Source organism: Moschus berezovskii, chromosome 6, assembly GCF_049115385.1.
Source record: "Moschus berezovskii isolate FMDL1 chromosome 6, NW_MosBer_1.0, whole genome shotgun sequence".
In the NCBI taxonomy this organism is placed as follows: Eukaryota; Metazoa; Chordata; class Mammalia; order Artiodactyla; family Moschidae; genus Moschus; species Moschus berezovskii.
This window is the reverse complement of record NC_142465.1, coordinates 120,099,965-120,119,274: the sequence shown is the minus strand read 5'-3', so window position 1 is coordinate 120,119,274 and position 19,310 is coordinate 120,099,965. Positions and strand designations below refer to the sequence as shown.

The 19,310-nt window shown below is 50.1% G+C and overlaps 1 pseudogene; it reads left to right on the top strand.

Moving 5' to 3' along the window:
- The first annotated feature begins 1,278 nt into the window (after positions 1-1,278).
- On the top strand, positions 1,279-2,696 carry LOC148777750 (uncharacterized; annotated as a pseudogene).
- Positions 2,697-19,310: the final 16,614 nt, after the last annotated feature.

Sequence of the window (19,310 nt, the reverse complement as noted above, 5' to 3'; positions counted from 1 at the left end):
ACCCCACGGATGTGTTTCCTCTGTCCTGATTTGGGGTTTTCAAATTCTGGGCATTCTGTGCACAAATCTAGATTTCCTTTCCCCAAAGAGCCAAAAGCTCTGGAACCATAGGCTTTTATCCACTGGGCAGCAAGTGGCCAGAGTCGACGTGAGGCCTCCTCTTAGGGCAGGTCTGGGCTCTCTGCTCCCACCATCCCCCAAACTCTGCACTGCACCCCACCTGATCCCCCAGTAGACTGTCCACTCGAGGCCCCTGCTGGAATGTCCAGGGTGCCGAGGGCAGTGACCGGTCCAGCCCCTGACAGGCCCAGGCCTTTTCATGGCCTTCTGTGGAGCGGACACTGGGGTCCAAATGTCCTGGGGATGGAGGTGACCTTAGCTATGGCCTCTGGAAGGTTGGGAACTGGCCCACGGGCAAGAGCAGGCCCAGTCAGGCCTTCCCTGCTGGGGTTTGGTGGATCTGGCCTGGGACAGGGAGAAACGGGAGGGTAGTCAACCTCAGAACCTCAGAGGCCGGGCACTGCTCTGGGGGTCTAGGACGCTCTGCCACCACCCACCGCCTAGGTGTCCCCTAGGGATCAGGCCACTCACAGGAGGCCTTGTCTCAAGCAAACGGAGGAGAAAGGTACAGAGAAATTGGCCCAGGGGGGCCTAGGCCTGTGGGCAGAAGCCAGTGGGGGCACAGTGTCCCCAGCCCTGCTTCCCGGGGACAAGGCCCCACAGGGCCCAGGCCGCCCCCCTCCCCTCAGGCCCTGACCACGCTGTGAGGTTGTGTACTTCAAACCTACCACCGCACTTGGCTGCCTCGGCACAGCAGCCTCTGGGGCAGAGCACGGCGCGGGGGCAGCTGGTGGCGGCTGGGGGTCCACTCCAGAGGGTCACCCGGGAGGGCCACAGGGAGGTGGCTCAGGCAGAAGGGGAGGATCAGAAGCCCCCCAGTACCCCCTGGCATGGCAGTGGCTGGGGTGAACAGGGCGGGGGTCCAGGGCTGCGTCCCCTTGACTGTGGGGGTCTCTCACCCCACAGGCCCTGATCCGATCGCAGCCCCGGGCTGGCTCAGGCCGGCCCGGACCTGGTGTGTGTTGGGGGGGGTGGGGGAGGCGCTGCTTAACACCTGAAAGCTGGAGCAGCACGAGGCCCCCTCCTTCCCACTCCGGCCAACGCGGGTGGGGGTCAAGCAAGACCAGAGGGCAGAGAAAACCAGAGCGAGCTTCTGTCCCCTTTAAGAGCCCTGATGGCCGCCGCCCAGGCCCAGCGGCCGAGGTAGGGGGGACGAAAATGTCGGGAGAGATTCCCTTCGGAACTTCCCGAGTCTTTGTTCGCAAGGCCAGGGCGGGCGGCTTCGCTGGGCGGGGGGCCGCGGGCTCGGCCGTGCGCTCCACGGCGGCCACGGTCACGGCGGCGCCCCCCGCGCCCGCGCCCGCCCCCCGGGAGCCCCCTCCCGGCCCGATCCCCGGCCCCGAACCCCGGCCCAGCCCCGGACCCCGGCGGCCGCGGGGGGCGCCGAAGGCGAGGGCGGCGGAGCCGGGCGCCGCTTACCAGGTCATCCCCGGCTGCCCCGCGGTCCCCGCCGGAGTCAAGTTCACGTCCGGCCTGCGCACGGTCCGAGGTCCGGGCGCGGCCGGGCCAAGCGAGGCCACGAGAGGCCGCCGGCCCCGGGGCATGCCGCACCCGGCCCCGCGGCGCCGCTGCCACCCCGGTCCCGCGACCCCAACTTTGCGCACAGTCGCGGAGCTGGAAGTTTCCGGGCTTCGCGGGGCGCTGGGCTGGGTTTCAGCAGCGTCGTCTGAGCTTGGCAACAAAGAGGGAGCGCAGGCCTGGAGAGGGGAGGAAAGAAAGAAATACGATGGGGAGACGCCTGGCTACTCAGAAATCTCCAGGACCTGAAAATCCACCCAGAAGCTGTTTTTGGATGTTTTTTTCTGCAGTGGTAAACAACCACCTCCAGCTCAGGGCGGGGCTGTTTCCAGGGCCCCTGGTGCCCTGGCTGAGGCACCTTCCTCGGGCACCTGCCTGTTTTATAACCCATGCCAGTGCACCCTGGGCAAATTTTTGGCGAGGGGTGGGGGGGTGGGGAGTGAGGTGGGCCTCAGATTTTCCTGGAAGGTGGTTGACCCCAGTGCAGCAGCAGCAGCAGCGGGCCTGGGCTCCAAGAGGCTCCCTTCTGTCTGTCCCCCCAGCACACTGGCTAGGTCAGCTGCTGCAAGGAGCTCCCCTGTTTCTGTCTGAGAGCAGGGGAACAGCTGGGACCCAGGTGCCCAGAAGAGGACTGGGGCTCCACACAGGGGTATGGGCGGGGGTCCGGCCCACCTGCTCCCGGCCGAGTGTGCGGTAATGTGGGACCAGTCTTTGCCCTCTGGGCAGCTGTCCTGGGCAAGGCAGGAGGGTTCACAGGCTTGCCCTCACCTGGAAGCTCAGGCCTCCTCTTCTCAGGAGCTCCATAACTGCTGGCACGATTCTCTGCCCTTTGGGCTCTGCTTGGCAGGGTCCTGGGGATGTGTCTGGGGCTAGAAGAGGCAGCCGATGTCCCTATGCCTGGGAACCTTCTGAGTGGCCAAGCCCAGTCCGGTTAAGCGCCGTGTGAGCCCTGAAACAAGAGCAGAGGGACACGGAGCACACGTTGTCACTCGGCCTTGGGGTATCGTGCCCTGTGTGTCAGTTTGTCTTTCCCAGGAAGACGTGTTCATAGAGAAAACAGTCCCCGGCCCACTATTCCAGAGCTCTGAAAGGCTGGGAGAATGGGGTAGGTTGTTCTTTTAAAGAAAAATAGGCAAGGGGACTGTGGAGACAGGTTGGGATTGGAGGGTGGGGGGCATGTTGTCTCTTGTCCCAGGAAAGTGGGTGTTCCCTCCAAGTGTCAGAGAACTTCTCCCCGCAGTGGGTATTTGCCTCCAATCCCCCCCCCAACCAGTGACTTCTCAAACGTGACCCTTTGCAGAGTCAGTCCTGGATGTCCATAAGCAGGTAACGGAAGAGGCTGCACATGGGGCCACCTGGTGGGTGCTGCCCATTCATCTGGAAACTTCAGAACTTGACATGGACACAGAGGTGGCGGAGGCGGGCAGGTCAGCCTGGGGCTGCCCAGGGCGGCGTGTGGAGCAGGTGTTCAGAGCCTCGGGCATTTGTCAGCTTACGGACCTAGGCTGCCTCATCTGGAAAAGAACCCACCTACCAATGAAGCCCAGGAGCCTTCCCCAGAAGCGGTGTTTTCACAGGACCAAGCATTTCTCCCCAAGACCTGGTTGGTCAGCTCCACACTCCAGCAACGCACGGAAGTTCCACCGGCTCAGTATTGAGGTGCATCCTGCAGTAGGTATTTCTCATTGACGCAAAAGCCCCTGCTCAGAGGCCAGGTCCTTTCTGGGGGTGGGGACAAGCTGCCTGTTCTTTCCCCCGCATCCTCACTGGGGACTCGACTCCTGAGCTGCCATCACTTTGCATTTCCAAGACTGAAAAATGCACCCATAACCGCATGGCTTCCTGAAGCTTGAGCCCACCCATTTGCTTTCAAATATGTGATTGCTGGTGGTCAGCTTGTTCCCAAAGGGGACATCACCTTAGCTTTGCCAAAAACGGCCAAGATCTTGTTCACGGGTATGTAGCCTGCACAGTTAGGTTCTATGCTCTGCTGTCCCTGTCTTAAATTCATTTTTTAATCAATTTTTTAAAATGTAAATATAGTTGATTTACAATGCTGTGTCAATTTCTGCTGTACAGCAAAGTGACTCAGTTATACATATATATGTATATATACACATGCATATATATATATATATATGTTTTTTTTTACATTGTTTTCCATTATGATTCATCAGGACCTCATTGTTTTTAAAATTCTAAATCCTTTTTGAACAAGGGGTCTCACATTTTCATTTTGCCCTGGGTCCTGGGCTATTGCCTACTTTGCCTGTTGGCTAACAGGGTCATAAAGGTAAGGGCGAAAAAAAGAGATGATTTTTATATTTGTTGTATTAAGTTTTGTATATAGAAATAATTTCAGATTCTTTCTAAAGATAAAATATTTGAATGAAAGATCATTGTATGTAGGAAAAATGTTGACCTTGAAGAGGCGGAAAATTGTTTCAGAAAATAGTGCAGTTCTGAGAGTTGGAACCATCCACGTTCAGCCCCCAGCTCTGCCACGTGGATGCGCGCAGGACTCAGGGCCTTGGCTGGCGTGTGCTGGGGGTGACAGCTCCCACCCGTGGGGCGTCTGAGGAGCCAGGATGGTGGGAGAGTTTGGCAGAATATCTGGCACATATCAGATACTCAATAAAAATACCCTGGATTGTCTGTCGTGTTATGTCATTTGACATGAAGGCTCAGGTGAAATTTGACTAGTTTTAATAAAAGTATATTTTGTCCCTTGTTATAAAATTAATACAGATGACACTATGCACACACACACAGAAAGTAAGCATGTGCCTCTTAATCCATTTAATCGAAAGCCACCTTTGGCCACTCACACTATGATTTCTTTCTTTATATAAATAGACACACAAACACATTTTGTTTTTAAAACTTAGCTTCTATTGGAGAATAGTTCCTTCACAATGTTGTGCTAGTTTCTGCTGTACAGCAAAATGAACCAGCTATGTGTGTACCTATATCCCCTTTTCTGGATTTGCTTCCCATCTAGGTCGCCCCAGAGCACCGAGTTGCCTGTGGTATACAGTCGGTTGTCATTAGTTACCTGTTTTATGCATAGTATCAGTAGTGTATAATCCTATAGTGTAATAGTCAGTGCTAATCTCCCGATTCATCCCATCCCCCTGCACTTCATTTAAAAATTTTTTTCTTCAACTCCATCAACTTGCTTTTCAATGGGAGCCCTGTGAGGCCCCGTAGAAGAATCCGAGCAGAACGAATGGCCCCCACACTGTGAGCTGAGACCAGGCTGGGCACCGCTGAGTGCAGCTCACACACAGGTATGAACCCCTGGTCTCCACCACCTCCTGCTCCCAAGGACCATAAACTGCGGCGTTTGCGGCCACCGAAGCGCCGGCGATAGAAATCCTACAGCAGAGTGGCCTCAGCCTGCTGCTGCCTCATCTTTCCCATTTGTGACTTGGTTAAAAACAAACAATTTTTTAACAGTTTCCGTCTCTTTTTAATTTCTGCAGTTTGTTGTCAAGTCTGCTCAGTCAAGGAGGGGAAAGAAGCCCATTCAATCAGGTCTCCTCCTCAGCACCTTTGTGAGGCCAGCTGTTTAGAGGGGAGAGGCCCGATAGGGGAGGGGATCCCAGCAGCTCTAAGCTCGGGCCCTAAGCCCTGCGCTCAGAGGCGCTATGTTCAGCTGCTCAGCCCTGCTGACCAGTCCACGGAAACTGCTGCTGCTGCTGCTAAGTCACTTCAGTCATGTCCGACTCTGTGTAAATCGCACGATACAAAGAGCGGACAAGAGGCACGAGAAAAACAGCCCGTGACCCCCAAACCCATGCTGCGTTAATCAGCTGTTTGAAATTTAAAGGCAGCAGGAGCCCAGGCGCTGGGTCAGATCTGAGCTGCCTGGGGCTACCGACAGGGTGACTCTGGGCGAGTCACCTCTCCATTCGGTGTCCCCCAGCTTGGAGGGAGTGGGAGTGGTAAACAATAGCCCCAGCCTCCTGGGGCCACAGGGGCAGAAGACTGCTGCTCATTTGCTGGCACCGGGTCTGCCACCCCCTCGCCCCCTCTGCAGACCTCCCCGAGGAGGACCTCTGGTAGCAGGGACAGTGGCACCGGGGCAGAGACCAGAACCCCCACCTGCCCTTGCCCACCGCAGCAGGGAAGACTGGCACACTCGCAGCGGGGAGGGCTTGGAGTCACAGGTTCCTGTCACTCCCAACAGGAAGGTCTGGCTTCCCGCTCACCCAGGCTGGCCCAGGGACCCTGCTTCTCCCTGCATGCGTAGTGCCCAGTGGGCATGGCAGCCCTCAAGAATAACCCAGCACAGAATCTGGGCCAAAGGCGGGGGCGGGGAGCCCCACCCTCATGCTCCCGTCGCCACTACTGCCTTCCAGGCAGTTCCCTTTCGCTGTACCCGGGCATAGCCACTGTTCTGTCCCAGAGCGCAGCCCCATGTCCCTGGCCTGCTACAGCTGGAAGAAGGGACAGGAGATGTATTTGTTTTTTATTTAATCTGTTTATAAAAAGAAAAGTGTTTGCTGTAGGAAATTTGGAAATATAGAAAAGCACAAAAAAGAAAACAAAAATTATCCATGAGATAATTACCAGGTACATTTTGTTGAAAGTCCTTCTGGTGTATTTCCAAACCACATATGTATATGTATTCCATGTGTGTGTGTGTTGGCGGGGGGGAATCACAGTATACGTTATTTCAGAATCTTTTGGTTTAATATGCTTTGAGTGTTATGTCATTAAATTTTATTCTTTCCAGAATTTGGAAAAATAAAATTTAAATACCATTGATTTTTTAAAAATCAGCTTTACTGAGCTATAATTTCCATGCAATGAGATCCTTTTCACTTTACTGTGAGTTTTTACAAATGTTTTCATCCCTCAAAGCACCATTACAATCAAGAAAGAAAATACCATCACCACAAAATGTCCCCTGGCAGGCAATCTTTGCCTCCCTGGGCCCAGGCAACCACAGATCTGAATTCTACCACTATGGATGTTTTACCTTTATTTAATATAAATGGGACCACAGAGCGTGGACTCACACAGCCTAGTTGATGTTCATCTGTCTGTCAACATGTCCGTCAGCAGCTCACTCTGTTGACTGTTTTCTTTTATCCCATTATATGCCCATCACAGCTTGTTTACCTGTTCTGCTGTTGCGGACAACTGAGTTGTTTCTGATGTCCTGGCTATTGTGAATGGAGCTATTATGAATGCTTTTCTAACACCGTCACTGGCACAGGGTCAGGACCGACATCGCATGGCACAGCCTGCGTGCTGCCTGCTTGGAGTGCTCCTGAGAGCCGTGTGGTCATCCGCCTTGTCATTCTTGCCGCTACTGTTGGGCCTGTGGAGCGAAAGTGAAAGTTGCTCAGTCTTGTCCAGCTCTTTTGTGATCCCATGGACTACACAGTCCATGCAACTCTCTAGACCAGAATCCTGGAGTGGGTAGCCTTTCCCTTCTCCACGGGGTTGTCCCAACCCAGGGATCCAACCCAGGTCTCCCACATTGCAGGCGGATTCTTTACCAGCCGAGCCACAGGGGAAGCCCTGTCAGACATGTAGTTTTCCTTAAAGTTTTTATGGGACTTGCCTGGTGGTTAATGATCCACCTTCCAAAGTAGGGAACAGGGTTTGATCCCTGGTTGGGAACTAAGATCCCACATGATAGCAGGGAAACGAAGCCCGCAAGCTACAACTACTGAGCCCCTGGGCTCTAGAGCCCGTTCTCTACAAGAGAAGGGCACACACGCTGCAATGAAGACCCAGCGTGGCCAAAATAAAATTAAATGAAAATAAACTTTTTGCTACTACAAATAATGCTGCTAGGGGGCTTCCCTGGTGGGAACTAGTGGTTAGGACACCACACTTCCACTGCAGAGGGCACAAGTTCAACCTCTGATTAGGGAACTAAGATCCGAAAGCAGCAAGGTGTGTCCAATCCCACCCCCTAAAATGCTACTGGAACATCTTTGTACTGACAATTTCATGCATGGCTGTTTTTCCTGAAGATAAATTCCCAGAAGTAGGCATGTTAGGTCAAATGGTGTCCATGTTTTTGAGGCCCTCGCGGCATGAGGTCAGGACTTTAAGATGTGTTTGTATCCATCCCTTCGACTTCCAATTTACTTTTCACATTAAGGACAGACAGCATGATTCCCCGTTGTTCAGATGGAAAAGCCAAGGGCTGGAGAAGTGATCAGCCAGAGGCCATGGAGCCCGTTAAATACAAAGCTAGGAGGAAACCCCAGCCTCTGAGCCCTGTGCTCTTCCAGGACCACTTCCTGCCTCCCTCTCACGCATTTGCCTATGTCACAAACGCTCGGAATTTTCCCACACAGATTTCCATGAAACTCGAACTGTGAGCTGAGAGATGAAAGGCAGCCTTGTGTTAATTAGCCTGGCTTTGGTTTGGTTCGTCCACTAAGCCTGGGTGTGTGCGACTCTCCTGGGTTCATACACCCACGCATTGGCACTCTCACACCCGTGGACACTAGCAGCGGCCAGACGGGACGATCCGGTCCAGATTCGCCTCCCAAACTGCCCGCAGAGCTGGGAGCCACAGGCCTCCTGACTTCGCAGTTGTAGCACATTCTGAATGGGTGGGGGGTGGGGGGCTGGCTTGGCTTCTGCACCTCTATGCAGCAAACTTGGCCCAACGCACATCTGGTTATTTCCAAATTCAAATCTCTCCCAAGGACAACGATCAGGCTGTTGGGGTGATTCGAAAGAATGACGCGTTCCCGAGATGACTGCTTCCAAAGAGATGCTGCAGCTGGTCTGGGGGTCGCTGAGTCGTGCTGCTCATCTAGCGCCCAGTGGACAGGGGATGTGGAGGAGTTCTGTGAAGTAGGGGAGTCCTCGGTGTAGAGGGCTCTCAGGCCACTCCTGTGGGCAGAGCTCGCCACTGAAACTGAGGCACTGCTTGATTTCTTTTACTTATTCACCTGTTTTCTGTGCCTGACAGGGCTATACTCATTATCTTATTTCATCCTCAACAACCAAACACCGTTATTCCCCTTTTACCGATGAGAAAATAAGGCTCAGAGAGGTTAAGAAACGCACTTGAGGCCACACAGCAGTGCACACTGTCTGTGGGCCTGCTCTCTGTAGACGTCAGGTCCCAGCCTTTCTCCTGAGTTAGACAGGTCTCTACTCCGGTGTGTGACTAGTAGGTCTCAAGAAACACATGTTCACCTAAGACGGCTTGAGCATAGCCCAAGATGATTCTCAAGTGCTTGGAAGATACAAACGGCTCAGACTCCTCCCTCCACCCCAATCCTGTCCAGGCTCCTGAGGGCCTTCCTTCCCAGGACCACACCCCAGGTCCACCCCAATGCTGAGTGGACTCCTAACACCCATTCTCACCCCCATTTAAGAATGTGGGTGTTGTGCCGAATTGGGGCAAAACTAATCACCTTCTTTCGGCCCTGGGTCTGAGGTCTCCTGGCTCTTGACGCAAAGAGGCCTAAGAAGGCCTTTGTCCCCAGAAGAAACCAGGAAGGGAAGAGCCCATTCTCTCAGAAAACATGTGTTTTCTGTTTACAGAGAGGCCTGTCCAGTTCCCATGCTTTGTTCTTTAATATGGAGCCAAAAAAAAAAAAATCAAATGTGCAGCTTCCTCTCTGAGGTACTTTTGGAGGCTGGAAAATCTGGATTGCTGCAGGCACGCAGTGCTGGGCCTTGAGCTGGCCGGGGCTGGGACCTCGTGTCCCACCCACTGCCAATGTCCAGCATCACGTGGTCTTCATATACCAACCCAGGAAGCCACGGGGGGAAAAAATGCCCCTCAGCACCTCCCAGGAAGGGGGGTGCATGGAGATGACAGAGGCAGGCAGCCCTGGTGTAGCTGGGGGTTTGGTTTCTTCAACAGAGTTTGTGTGTGTGTGTGTGAATATCCTGGGTTGCTCTAACTCACACTTCCTGGCATGGCTGACCTGGTCCAACAAACAGACCATTCTGGAACCACTCGATTTTTCATACTCTCTTCTCAGATGCTGGGCAGAGGGTGTCTTTCCCAACACCTGAAGCCAATATCAACTTAGCCGAAGTCACTAGGCTCCTGGGGCTAGCTGGTGGGTGCTGGGCACATTCAGTGGGGCAAGATGGCCTTAGCTCTTAGATCTGGGTCTACCTGCTGGGGCTGAGGCAGCAGTAAGCTAAGGTAAGTTAAGAGTTGGCAGCCAGTTATGCCCCCACCCCTCAAGAGCCAGGTGAGCACCAAGGGTAAGCCTGAGAGCCACAGCTGGGGATCGGGGCCCGAATGCCGACTGTGACCCTTCTCCTGGGAGGCCTTGAAAGAGCCTCCTCTCGAAACTCGGCCCCTCGTCTGTGAAAGGAGGTGACCGACACTCAATGGAGCTGCTACGAAGGCACGAGGCCCAGGCCTGCCTGGCACTGTTTTTCAATCACCGGCAGCTGCTCTCAGAGACCGCGGGGCCTCCTATCTTAGAAGCGGCATTGCAAACTCAGCCTGGCTCACAAGCCCGAGGCCGCCGCGACCCCTCACGCGGGGCAGAGTCCACCGGGGGCCGGAGGAAGTCGCCTGGCTGGGCCCGGCCGGCCGGTTCACTGCAGCTCCGCCGTCCCTGCCAGTCGCTCGCTCGGAAGGGCGGGCCCCGGCCTGACGCGCTTTGATCCGCCCGCGGCGCGCGTCCCCGGGGGCGCCCCGCCGGCCCGCCCCGCTTTGATCTCTGCCCGCCTCGGCAGCGCGGCCTCCGCGACCAGTGCACCTGGGGGCAGGCGGGGACACGGCTGAGGCGGACAGAAGGAAACACGCTCGGGCGCTCTTCTGGGAACCGCGCCCTTCGGAGGCTGGACCTCGCAGCCTCGGCCTCACTGGCCGCCCGCCCTTCCGTCCCGCTCCGGAAGCCATGACTTGCGCGACGGGCGGCGAGGACGCAGCGTGGCGGCGAGGGGGCGTGGCTTTACGTCCCCGGGGGCGGGGCCTGTGGTGCGGCCGACTCCGGAAGCCCTGGCGAGGGCGCGGCCCGCGGGCTTAGAGGTCCGACAATGCGGTGCGGCCGAGGGGGCGGGGCGGGGCCTGGGGGCGTGGTCTTTACGCTCCTGGGGGCGGGGCCTTTGCGGGAGCGTCGCCGAACAGCCTGGGCAGTGGGCTGTGCGGACGTCGTGTCCCGGAGAAGTCGCCGAGGCCTGGGCGGGGCCACGCGCGGTCGGGGGCGGGGCTTGGGCGGGGCCTCTTTTCTGGCGCTGCGCTAGTGGGTCGGTTTCCGCGTCCAGCTTCCTGCCTCTGGCTCGCTGTTTGGTCGGCTGTCCGAGGTATTTGAGCTAAATTTTATCTCATTCAGATTCTCATTTACTTTAGGTTTTCATTTTTTAAAGTTTAGCAGTTTTTCTTCTTTTTTCTATCTTGCCTAACCAGATAACAAAACAACCAAACCCTAGGGAATTTGGAAAACCTGGGAGAATACAAATAAAAATGAGACATCTCAGAGTCTCACAGCGCAGAGACCTTTTTTATTCGTTTTTCGATGTTGTTCAGTCGCTCAGTTGTGAATATATATGTGAATATATTTTCACATACTCGGGGTAACACTGTGCATGTACTTGTGGATGCCTTAAAAATAATTGACTTTTTTTTTTACTGTAAAGCCACATGTTTATTGTAGAAATAATTGGAAACTGAAAAAAACTACGGAGAAGAAAATAAAAATAACCTGAGATTACACCACAGGAGATCACCACTATTAATATGTTGGCATTTTTCCTTCCTCTTTACAGAATCACACATATGTTTGAAGCAAAACTGGGATCACACTGTAAATATTGTTTTGCAGTTTTCTCCTTTCATGAATGCTGCTGCTGCTAAGTCACTTCAGTCGTGTCCGACTCTGTGTGACCCCATAGACGGAAGCCCACCAGGCTCCCCTGTCCCTGGGAGTCTCCCAGCAAGAACACTGGGGTGGCTTGCCATTGCCTGGCTAATGACACGTGTCTCCTCATCGTGCAGAGGGGTTATCGACAATGTTGCTTGTTTGGCAGAGCGCTGTGTAGACGGCCCATGTCTTGTTTAACCTGTGTGCTCTGGCTAGACATTAATTCTTGCTTTCGCCTTCCTTTATGACGGACATTCTTATGGTTACATCTTTGTGCACGTTGACAAAAATTCCTTATGACAAATCCCTAGATGTGGAATTGCTAACTCAATGAATATAAGTCACTAATGCTTCTTGTCTCCCTCATTTTTCTTTCCTTGTTTTCCAAATTTAAAAAGTAATGAATGTTTGACAAGTAATATGATCCCAAAATACATATATGCAAAAAATGACTGCGCATATCCAAAATATATAAAGAACTCCTACAAATCAACAACAAAGCTGATTAAAAAGCAGGCAAAGGACTTAAATAGACATTTCTGCAAAGTTGATAGACAAATAACCAATAACATAGGAAAAGATGCTCAACATCACTAATCTTTCAGTCCAGTTCAGTTCAGTCGCTCAGTCGTGTCCGACTCTTTGCAACCCCATGAATCACAGCACGCCAGGCCTCCCTGTCCATCACCAACTCCTGGAGTTCACTCAAACTCATGTCCATCGAGCTGGTGATGCCATCCAGCCATCTCATTCTCTGTCGTCCCCGTCTCCACCCGCCCCCAATCCCTCCCAGCATCAGAGTCTTTTCCAGTGAGTCAACTCGTCTCATGAGGTGGGGAAATGCAAATCAAAACCACTATGAAACCTCATATTAAGATAGCTATTATTAAAATAATAATAGGCATTGGTGAGGATGTAGAAATTAGGACTCTCATGCATTTGCTAGTGGAAATGTGAAATGACGAAGCTGCTGTGGAAAACTGTATGGCAGTTTCCTTGAAAAATTAAACATAGAACTTCCATGTGACCCAAAAATTCCACTCCTAGGTGTATACCCCAAAGAAGTGAAACCAGGCACTCCAGTTATTCACTCATCCATGTTCACAGCAGCGTTATTCATAGTAAACGAAAGGTAGAAGCAATCCTGTGCCCACCCAGAGGTGAATGGATAAACAAAATGTAGCATAAGTATACAATGGAATGTTACTCAGCCTCAAACAAGAATGAACTTCTGACCCATGCTACAGTGTGGATGAAAGTTGAGATTATATCCTAAGTGAAATAAGCCAGACCACAAAGGATAAATACTGTGTGATCCCACTATATGAGGCACCTAGAGTGGTCACATTCATAGAGACAGAAAGTAGAACTCTGGTTGCCAGGGGCGGGGGAAGGGAGAATGGAGGGTTATTATTTAATAGGTATTAATACCCTATTGAGAAACCTGTATGCAGGTCAGGAAGCTGCAGTTAGAACTGGACATGGAACAACAGACTGGTTCCAAATAGGAAAAGGAGTACGTCAAGGTTGTATATTGTCACCCTGCTTATTTAACTTATATGCAGAGTACATCATGAGGAACGCTGGGCTGGAAGAAGCACAAGCTGGAATCAAGATTGCTGGGAGAAATATCAATAACCTCAGATATGCAGATGACACCACCCTTATGGCAGAAAGTGAAGAGGAACTAAAAAGTCTCTTGATGAAAGTGAAAGAGGAGAGTGAAAAGGTTGGCTTGAAGCTCAACATTCAGAAAACAAAGATCATGGCATCTGGTCCCATCACTTCATGGAAAATAGATGGGGAAACAGTGGAAACAGTGTCAGACTTTATTTTTTTGGGCTCCAAAATCACTGCAGATGCTGACTGCAGCCATGAAATTAAAAGATGCTTACTCCTTGGAAAGATAGTTATGACCAACCTAGATAGTATATTAAAAAGCAGAGACGTTACTTTGCCAACAAAGGTCCGTCTAGTCAAGGCTATGTTTTTTTCAGTGGTCATGCATGGATGTGAGAGTTGGACTGTGAAGAAAGCTGATCGCCAAAGAATTGATGCTTTTGAACTGTGGTGCTGGAGAAGACTTTTGAGAGTCCCTTGGACTGCAAGGAGATCCAACCAGTCCATTCTAAAGGAGATCGATCCTGGGTGTTCATTGGAAGGACTGATGCTAAAGCTGAAACTCCAATACTTTGGCCACCTCATGTGAAGAGTTGACTGACTGGAAAAGACTCTGATGCTGGGAAGGATTGGGGGCGGGAGGAGAAGGGGACGACGGAGAATGAGATGGCTGGATGGCATCACCGACTCGATGGACATGAGTTTGAGTGAACTCCGGGAGTTGGTGATGGACAGGGAGGCCTGGCGTGCTGTGATTCCTGGGGTTGCAAAGAGTCGGACACGACTGAGCGACTGAACTGAACTGAATACCCTATTAAATAATAGGGTATTATTTAATGGGTAGGGAGTTTCTGTTGGAATGATGAGAAGTTCTGGAGATGGACAGTACTGAGGATGGTTGCACACAGATGTGAATACTTAATGACACTAACATGGTAAATGGTAATTTTTATGGGTGTTTTACTACACGCACAAAAGTCATTTCTTGTGGAGGGTGGGGAGATCTCTCCCAGATTCTGGTTCTGAGGTGCCTGGGTGGGACAAGGCTTGTACATGTCACAAATCTCCTGGTGGGTGACACTGCCCAGGTGATCAGGACAGCCCCTTCTGGGGAGCTCTGTTCTAGAGAAGCAGGTGCCAAGATCAGCCTTACGCATCCAGCATTTCCCATAAACATTTCCAAGCTGGGAAAGAGAAACCTGCTTTGGGGAAGTAAGGCGTCACTGTGGATCTTTATCTGAACTTGGTGTTTTCTTTCTGGGCCACTGAAACACGCACGCACACAAGCAAATCTCTTTGTCTTGACTGTAAATATGATACACGTTTATTGTCATCAACAAATGCAGAAAGGCACTCACAAGGAAGTAACAAATATATAAAATCCTGTCTCCAAAAAACCACAGCTTACATTCAACCATATATTTGACCAGTGTTTCTTCTGTGTTCGTAACACATACCTAAAATCATGTTGGTTATCAGTTCAGCTCAGTTCAGTTGCTCAGTCGTGTCCGACTCTCTGCGACCCCATGGACTGCAGCACACCAGGCCTCCCTGTCCATCACCAACTCCCGGAGTTTACTCAGACTCATGTCCATCGAGTCAGTGATGCCATCCAACCATCTCATCCTCTGTCGTCCCCTTCTCCTCCCACCTTCAATCTTTCCCAGCATCTTCAATCTTTTCTAATGAGTCAGCTCTTCGAATGAGGTGGCCAAAGGATTGGAGCTTCAGCTTCAGCATCAGCCCTTCCAATGAATATTCATATATCGTGATGATTCATGACCAATGTTGGTTATATAGCATGTTTTATTATCTCGTTCACTTTCGCTAATACACAATGGACAACTCACTTTGTCTTTCAATATGTTTCTATAGCCCACATTTTTTTAATGATTAATGTATTTATTTAATTGGAGGCTAATTACTTTACAGTATTGTAGTGCTTTTTGCCATACATTGACGTGAATCAGCCATGGGTGTACATGTGTTCCCCATCCTGAACGCCCCTCACACCTCCCTCCCATCCCATCCCTCAGGGTCATCCCAGAGCACCAGCCCTGCGCGCCCTCTCTCATGCATCAAACCTAGACTGGTGATCTATTTCACGTATGGTAATAGACATGTTTCAATGCTAGTCTCTCAAATCATCCCACCCTCGCCTTCTCCCACAGAGTCCAAAATCTGTTCTTTACATCTGTGTCTCTTTTGCTGTCTCGCGTACAGGGTTATTACCATCTTTCTAAATTCTGTATATATGCGTTAGTATACTGTATTGGTGTTTTTCTTTCTGGTTTATTTCACTCTGTATAATAGGCTCCAGTTTCATCCACTTCATTAGAACTGATTCAAATGCATTCTTTTTAATAGCTGAGTAATATTCCATTGTGTATATACCATAGCTTTCTTATCCATTCATCTGCAGATGGACATCTAGGTTGCTTCCATGCCCTGGCTATTGTAAACAGTGCTGTGATGAACATTGGGGTACACCTGTCTCTTTCAATTCTGGTTTCCTTGGTGTGTATGCCCAGCAGTGGGATTGCTGTATCGTATTATAGCCCACATTTTAATGTTTGCGGAATGGTCCGTTGTTCAGACATCCCCTTTATATAACTTCTGTACCTGGTTCACCGTTGACTGTCTAGGTGATTTACAAATGTGGTATGCTGAACATCCTCACTGCACATCTTTAATAATTCCCAAGTTCTAAATTCTTTTTTTTTTTTTAAAGAAGTCCCTTTAGTTTCTATTTGGGTTATTTCTTTTAAAGAAAGCTTGCTTAATTATTAAGACTAAGATGCTTGGTGCTTCTAGATAAGCATGACTTCGTTGGGGTCAGGGCCAGCAGTTTGGACCACTCCAGGTTTCCTTTTTGTTTTAGGAAAATGGTGCTCCCTGTGGTCATTTGATGGAAATGGTGGTCCAGGAGTTGGGCCTTTTTGGGCTGGTGGCTAAACAAACTTATAAGTGCATGATGTTCATATTGCAGACTGGTTCGTGCATGCTAAGTCACTTCAGTCATGTTCGACTCTTTGTAATCATATGGGTTATAGCCCACCAGGCTCCATCGTCCCCGGGGATTCTCCAGGCAAGAATCCTGGAGTGGGTTCCCATGCCCTCCTCCAGGGGATCTTTCTGGTCCAGGGATTGAACCTGCATCTCTTTTGTCTCCTGAATTGATAGGCGGATGCTTTACCATTAGTGCCACTTAGGAAGCTGAGTTAAACCTTCAAGGACTCAGGGCATGGCTGTTCTTGCGTTTTTTTCCCTAGAAAAATACTGAAAGTACAAGTGATTCAAAACAGTATCTTTATTGCTCTTGGAAAGAACTGATCAATTACTAATCACTGCTTCTTATCAGTTCCCTTCAATTGCTAGACCTTCTTTTGGAATAGACTCCTATATAGTGGTATTTATTTATTTATTTATTTTATTTTTTAAAAATTTTTATTTAATAAATGGTACAAAGCAGAATGTAAATTCTTTTTTTTATTCTAAGCTGTGTTTTCTTTTTTAAAAAATTTTTAATTGAAGTATTGTTGATTTAATGTTGCTTTAATTACTGTTGTACAGCAAAGTGACTTCAGCCAAAGGTGAACCAGGTACAGAAGTTATATAAAGGAGATGTCTGAACAACGGACTATTCTACAAACATTAAAATGTGGAGAATAGTCCGTTGTTCAGACAGCCCCTTTATATGGAATTCCAGTTGAGCTATTTCAAATCCTGAAAGATGATGCTGTGAAAGTGCTGCACTCAATATGCCAGCAAATTTGGAAAACTCAGCAGTGGCCACAGGACTGGAAAAGGTCAGTTTTCATTCCAATCCCTAAGAAAGGCAACGCCAAAGAATGTTCAGACTACCCCACAATTTCACTCATTTCACACACTAGCAAAGTAATGCTCAAAATTCTCCAAGCCAGGCTTCAACAGTACGTGAACCAAGAACTTCCAGATGTTCAAGCTGGTTTTAGAAAAGGCAGAGAAACCAGAGATCAAATTACCAACATCTGTTGGATCATCGAAAAAGCAAGAGCGTTCCAGAAAAACATCTACTTCTGCTTTATTGACTACGCCAAAGCCTTTGACTGTGTGGATCACAACAAACTGTGGAAAATTCTTCAAGATATAGGAATACCAGACCACCTTACCTGCCTCCTGAGAAATCTGTATGCAGGTCACGAGGCAACAGTTAGAACTGGACGTGGAGCAATGGACTGGTTCCAAATCGGGAAAGGACTGTCAAGGCTGTATATTGTCACCCTGCTTATTTAACTGGCTGGAATGCACAAGCTGGAAACAAGATTGCCGGGAGAAATATCAAAAACCTCATACACGCAGATGACACCACCCTTATGGCAGAAAACGAAGAAGAACTGAAAAGCCTCTTAATGAAAGTGAGAGGAGAGTGAAAAAGTTGGCTTAAAACTCGACATTAAAAAAACTAAGATAATGGCATCCGGGCCCATCACTTCATAGTAAATAGACGGGGAAACAGTGGAAATAGTGGCTGACTTTATTTTTGCGGGCTCCCAAAATCACTGCAGATGGTGATTGCAGCCATGAAGTTAAAAGACAATTGCTCCTCGGAAGGAAAGTTATGACCAACTTAGCATATTAAAAAGCAGAGACATTACTTTGCCAACAAAGGTCCATCTAGTCAAGGCTATGATTTTTCCAGTAGTCATGTATGGATATAACAGTGGTGTTGGAGAAGACTCTTGAGAGTTCATTGGACTGCAAGGAGATCCAACCAGTCCATCCTAAAGGAAATCAGTCCTGGGTGTTATTTGGAAGGACTGACGTTGAAGCTAAGACTCCAATATTTTGGCCACCTGATGCAAAGAGCTGACTCATTGGAAAAGACCCTGATGCTGGGAAAGATTGAAGGTGGGAGGAGAAGGGGACAAGAGGATGAGATGGTTGGATAGCATCACCCACTCAATGGACATGAGTTTGGGTAAACTCTGGGAGTTGGTGATGAAGAGGGAGGCTTTGCATGCTGCGGTTCATGGGGTCATGGAGAGTTGGACACGACTGAGCAACTGAACTGAACTGATGTTATACAATAGGACCTTGTTGTTCATCCACCAGGTTCTAAATTCTATTAATTTAGGTACTCCTTGGAGAATTCCTGGAGAAGGAAATGGCAGCCCACTACAGTATTCTCTCCTGGAGAATTCCATGGACAGAGGAGCCTGGCAGGCTACAGTCCATGGGGTTGTAAGAGTCGGACATGACTTAACGACTAAACCAGGAGAAGAATTGGGCTTCCCTGGTGGCTCAGAAGGTAAAGAATCTGCCTACAATGCAGGAGACTTGGGTCCATACCTGGGTTGGGAATATCCCCTGGCTAAGGGAATGGCTACCCACTCCAGTATTCTTGCCGGGAGAATCCTGTGGACAGAGGAAACTGGGGCAGGCTACAGTCCATGGGGTGGCAAAGAGTCGGACATGACTGGGCGACTAACACACACACACACACATAGAGGAGAACTGTAACATCACAGAGGATCTGCTTTTTAAAGGCTCTTGAATATGTTACCAATTGCCCCTCCAGGAAAGATGAATGGAGTGTTTGCAGACCTTTTTTTTTTAATCTTTTAAGAATGGGATTGTACATTTTATTTTTATGCTTTTATTTATTTTTTGATCGTGCCTTGGGCCATGCAAGTTCGCCAACCAGGGATTTAATCCATGGCCCCTATAGTGGAGAAGTGCAGTCTTAACCACTGGACTGCCAGGAAAGTCCCCGCCTGTTCTTAAGCAGGTGGTCCCATGCTTCTCTCTCCAGCCTCACCTCCCACCCTTTCTCCAACACTGCCTCCCTCTTCTCCCTCCAGAGAGAACTGCCTGCATTTTCTCACTTGCTATTCCCCCTGAAAGGGATGTTCTTCCCACCCACATTGCTTTCCCAGCTCCCGCTCCCTTACTCCTACCATAAATAACAATAGCAGCTGCCATTATTGGTTACTGACCAAATACCTCAGACAAAGGCTCAGTCCAGCTACCACTTCCTCCAAGAAGCTTTCCGGGGTGGATCCCCTGGCTAAGACCCACCATTCCAGCCATCCAGCTTCGGTAACCAGCTCTACATCCTCGCCTTGGAGCCCCACCAAACTGCAGGTGTTCGGAGAGCGAGAACATGACTCTTTACTGTTCTCAGCACCCAGCGCCGGGTCTGTCCCTGGTGTCCAGTCACATCCTGTTTGGGGCAGCAAGTCCAGGACC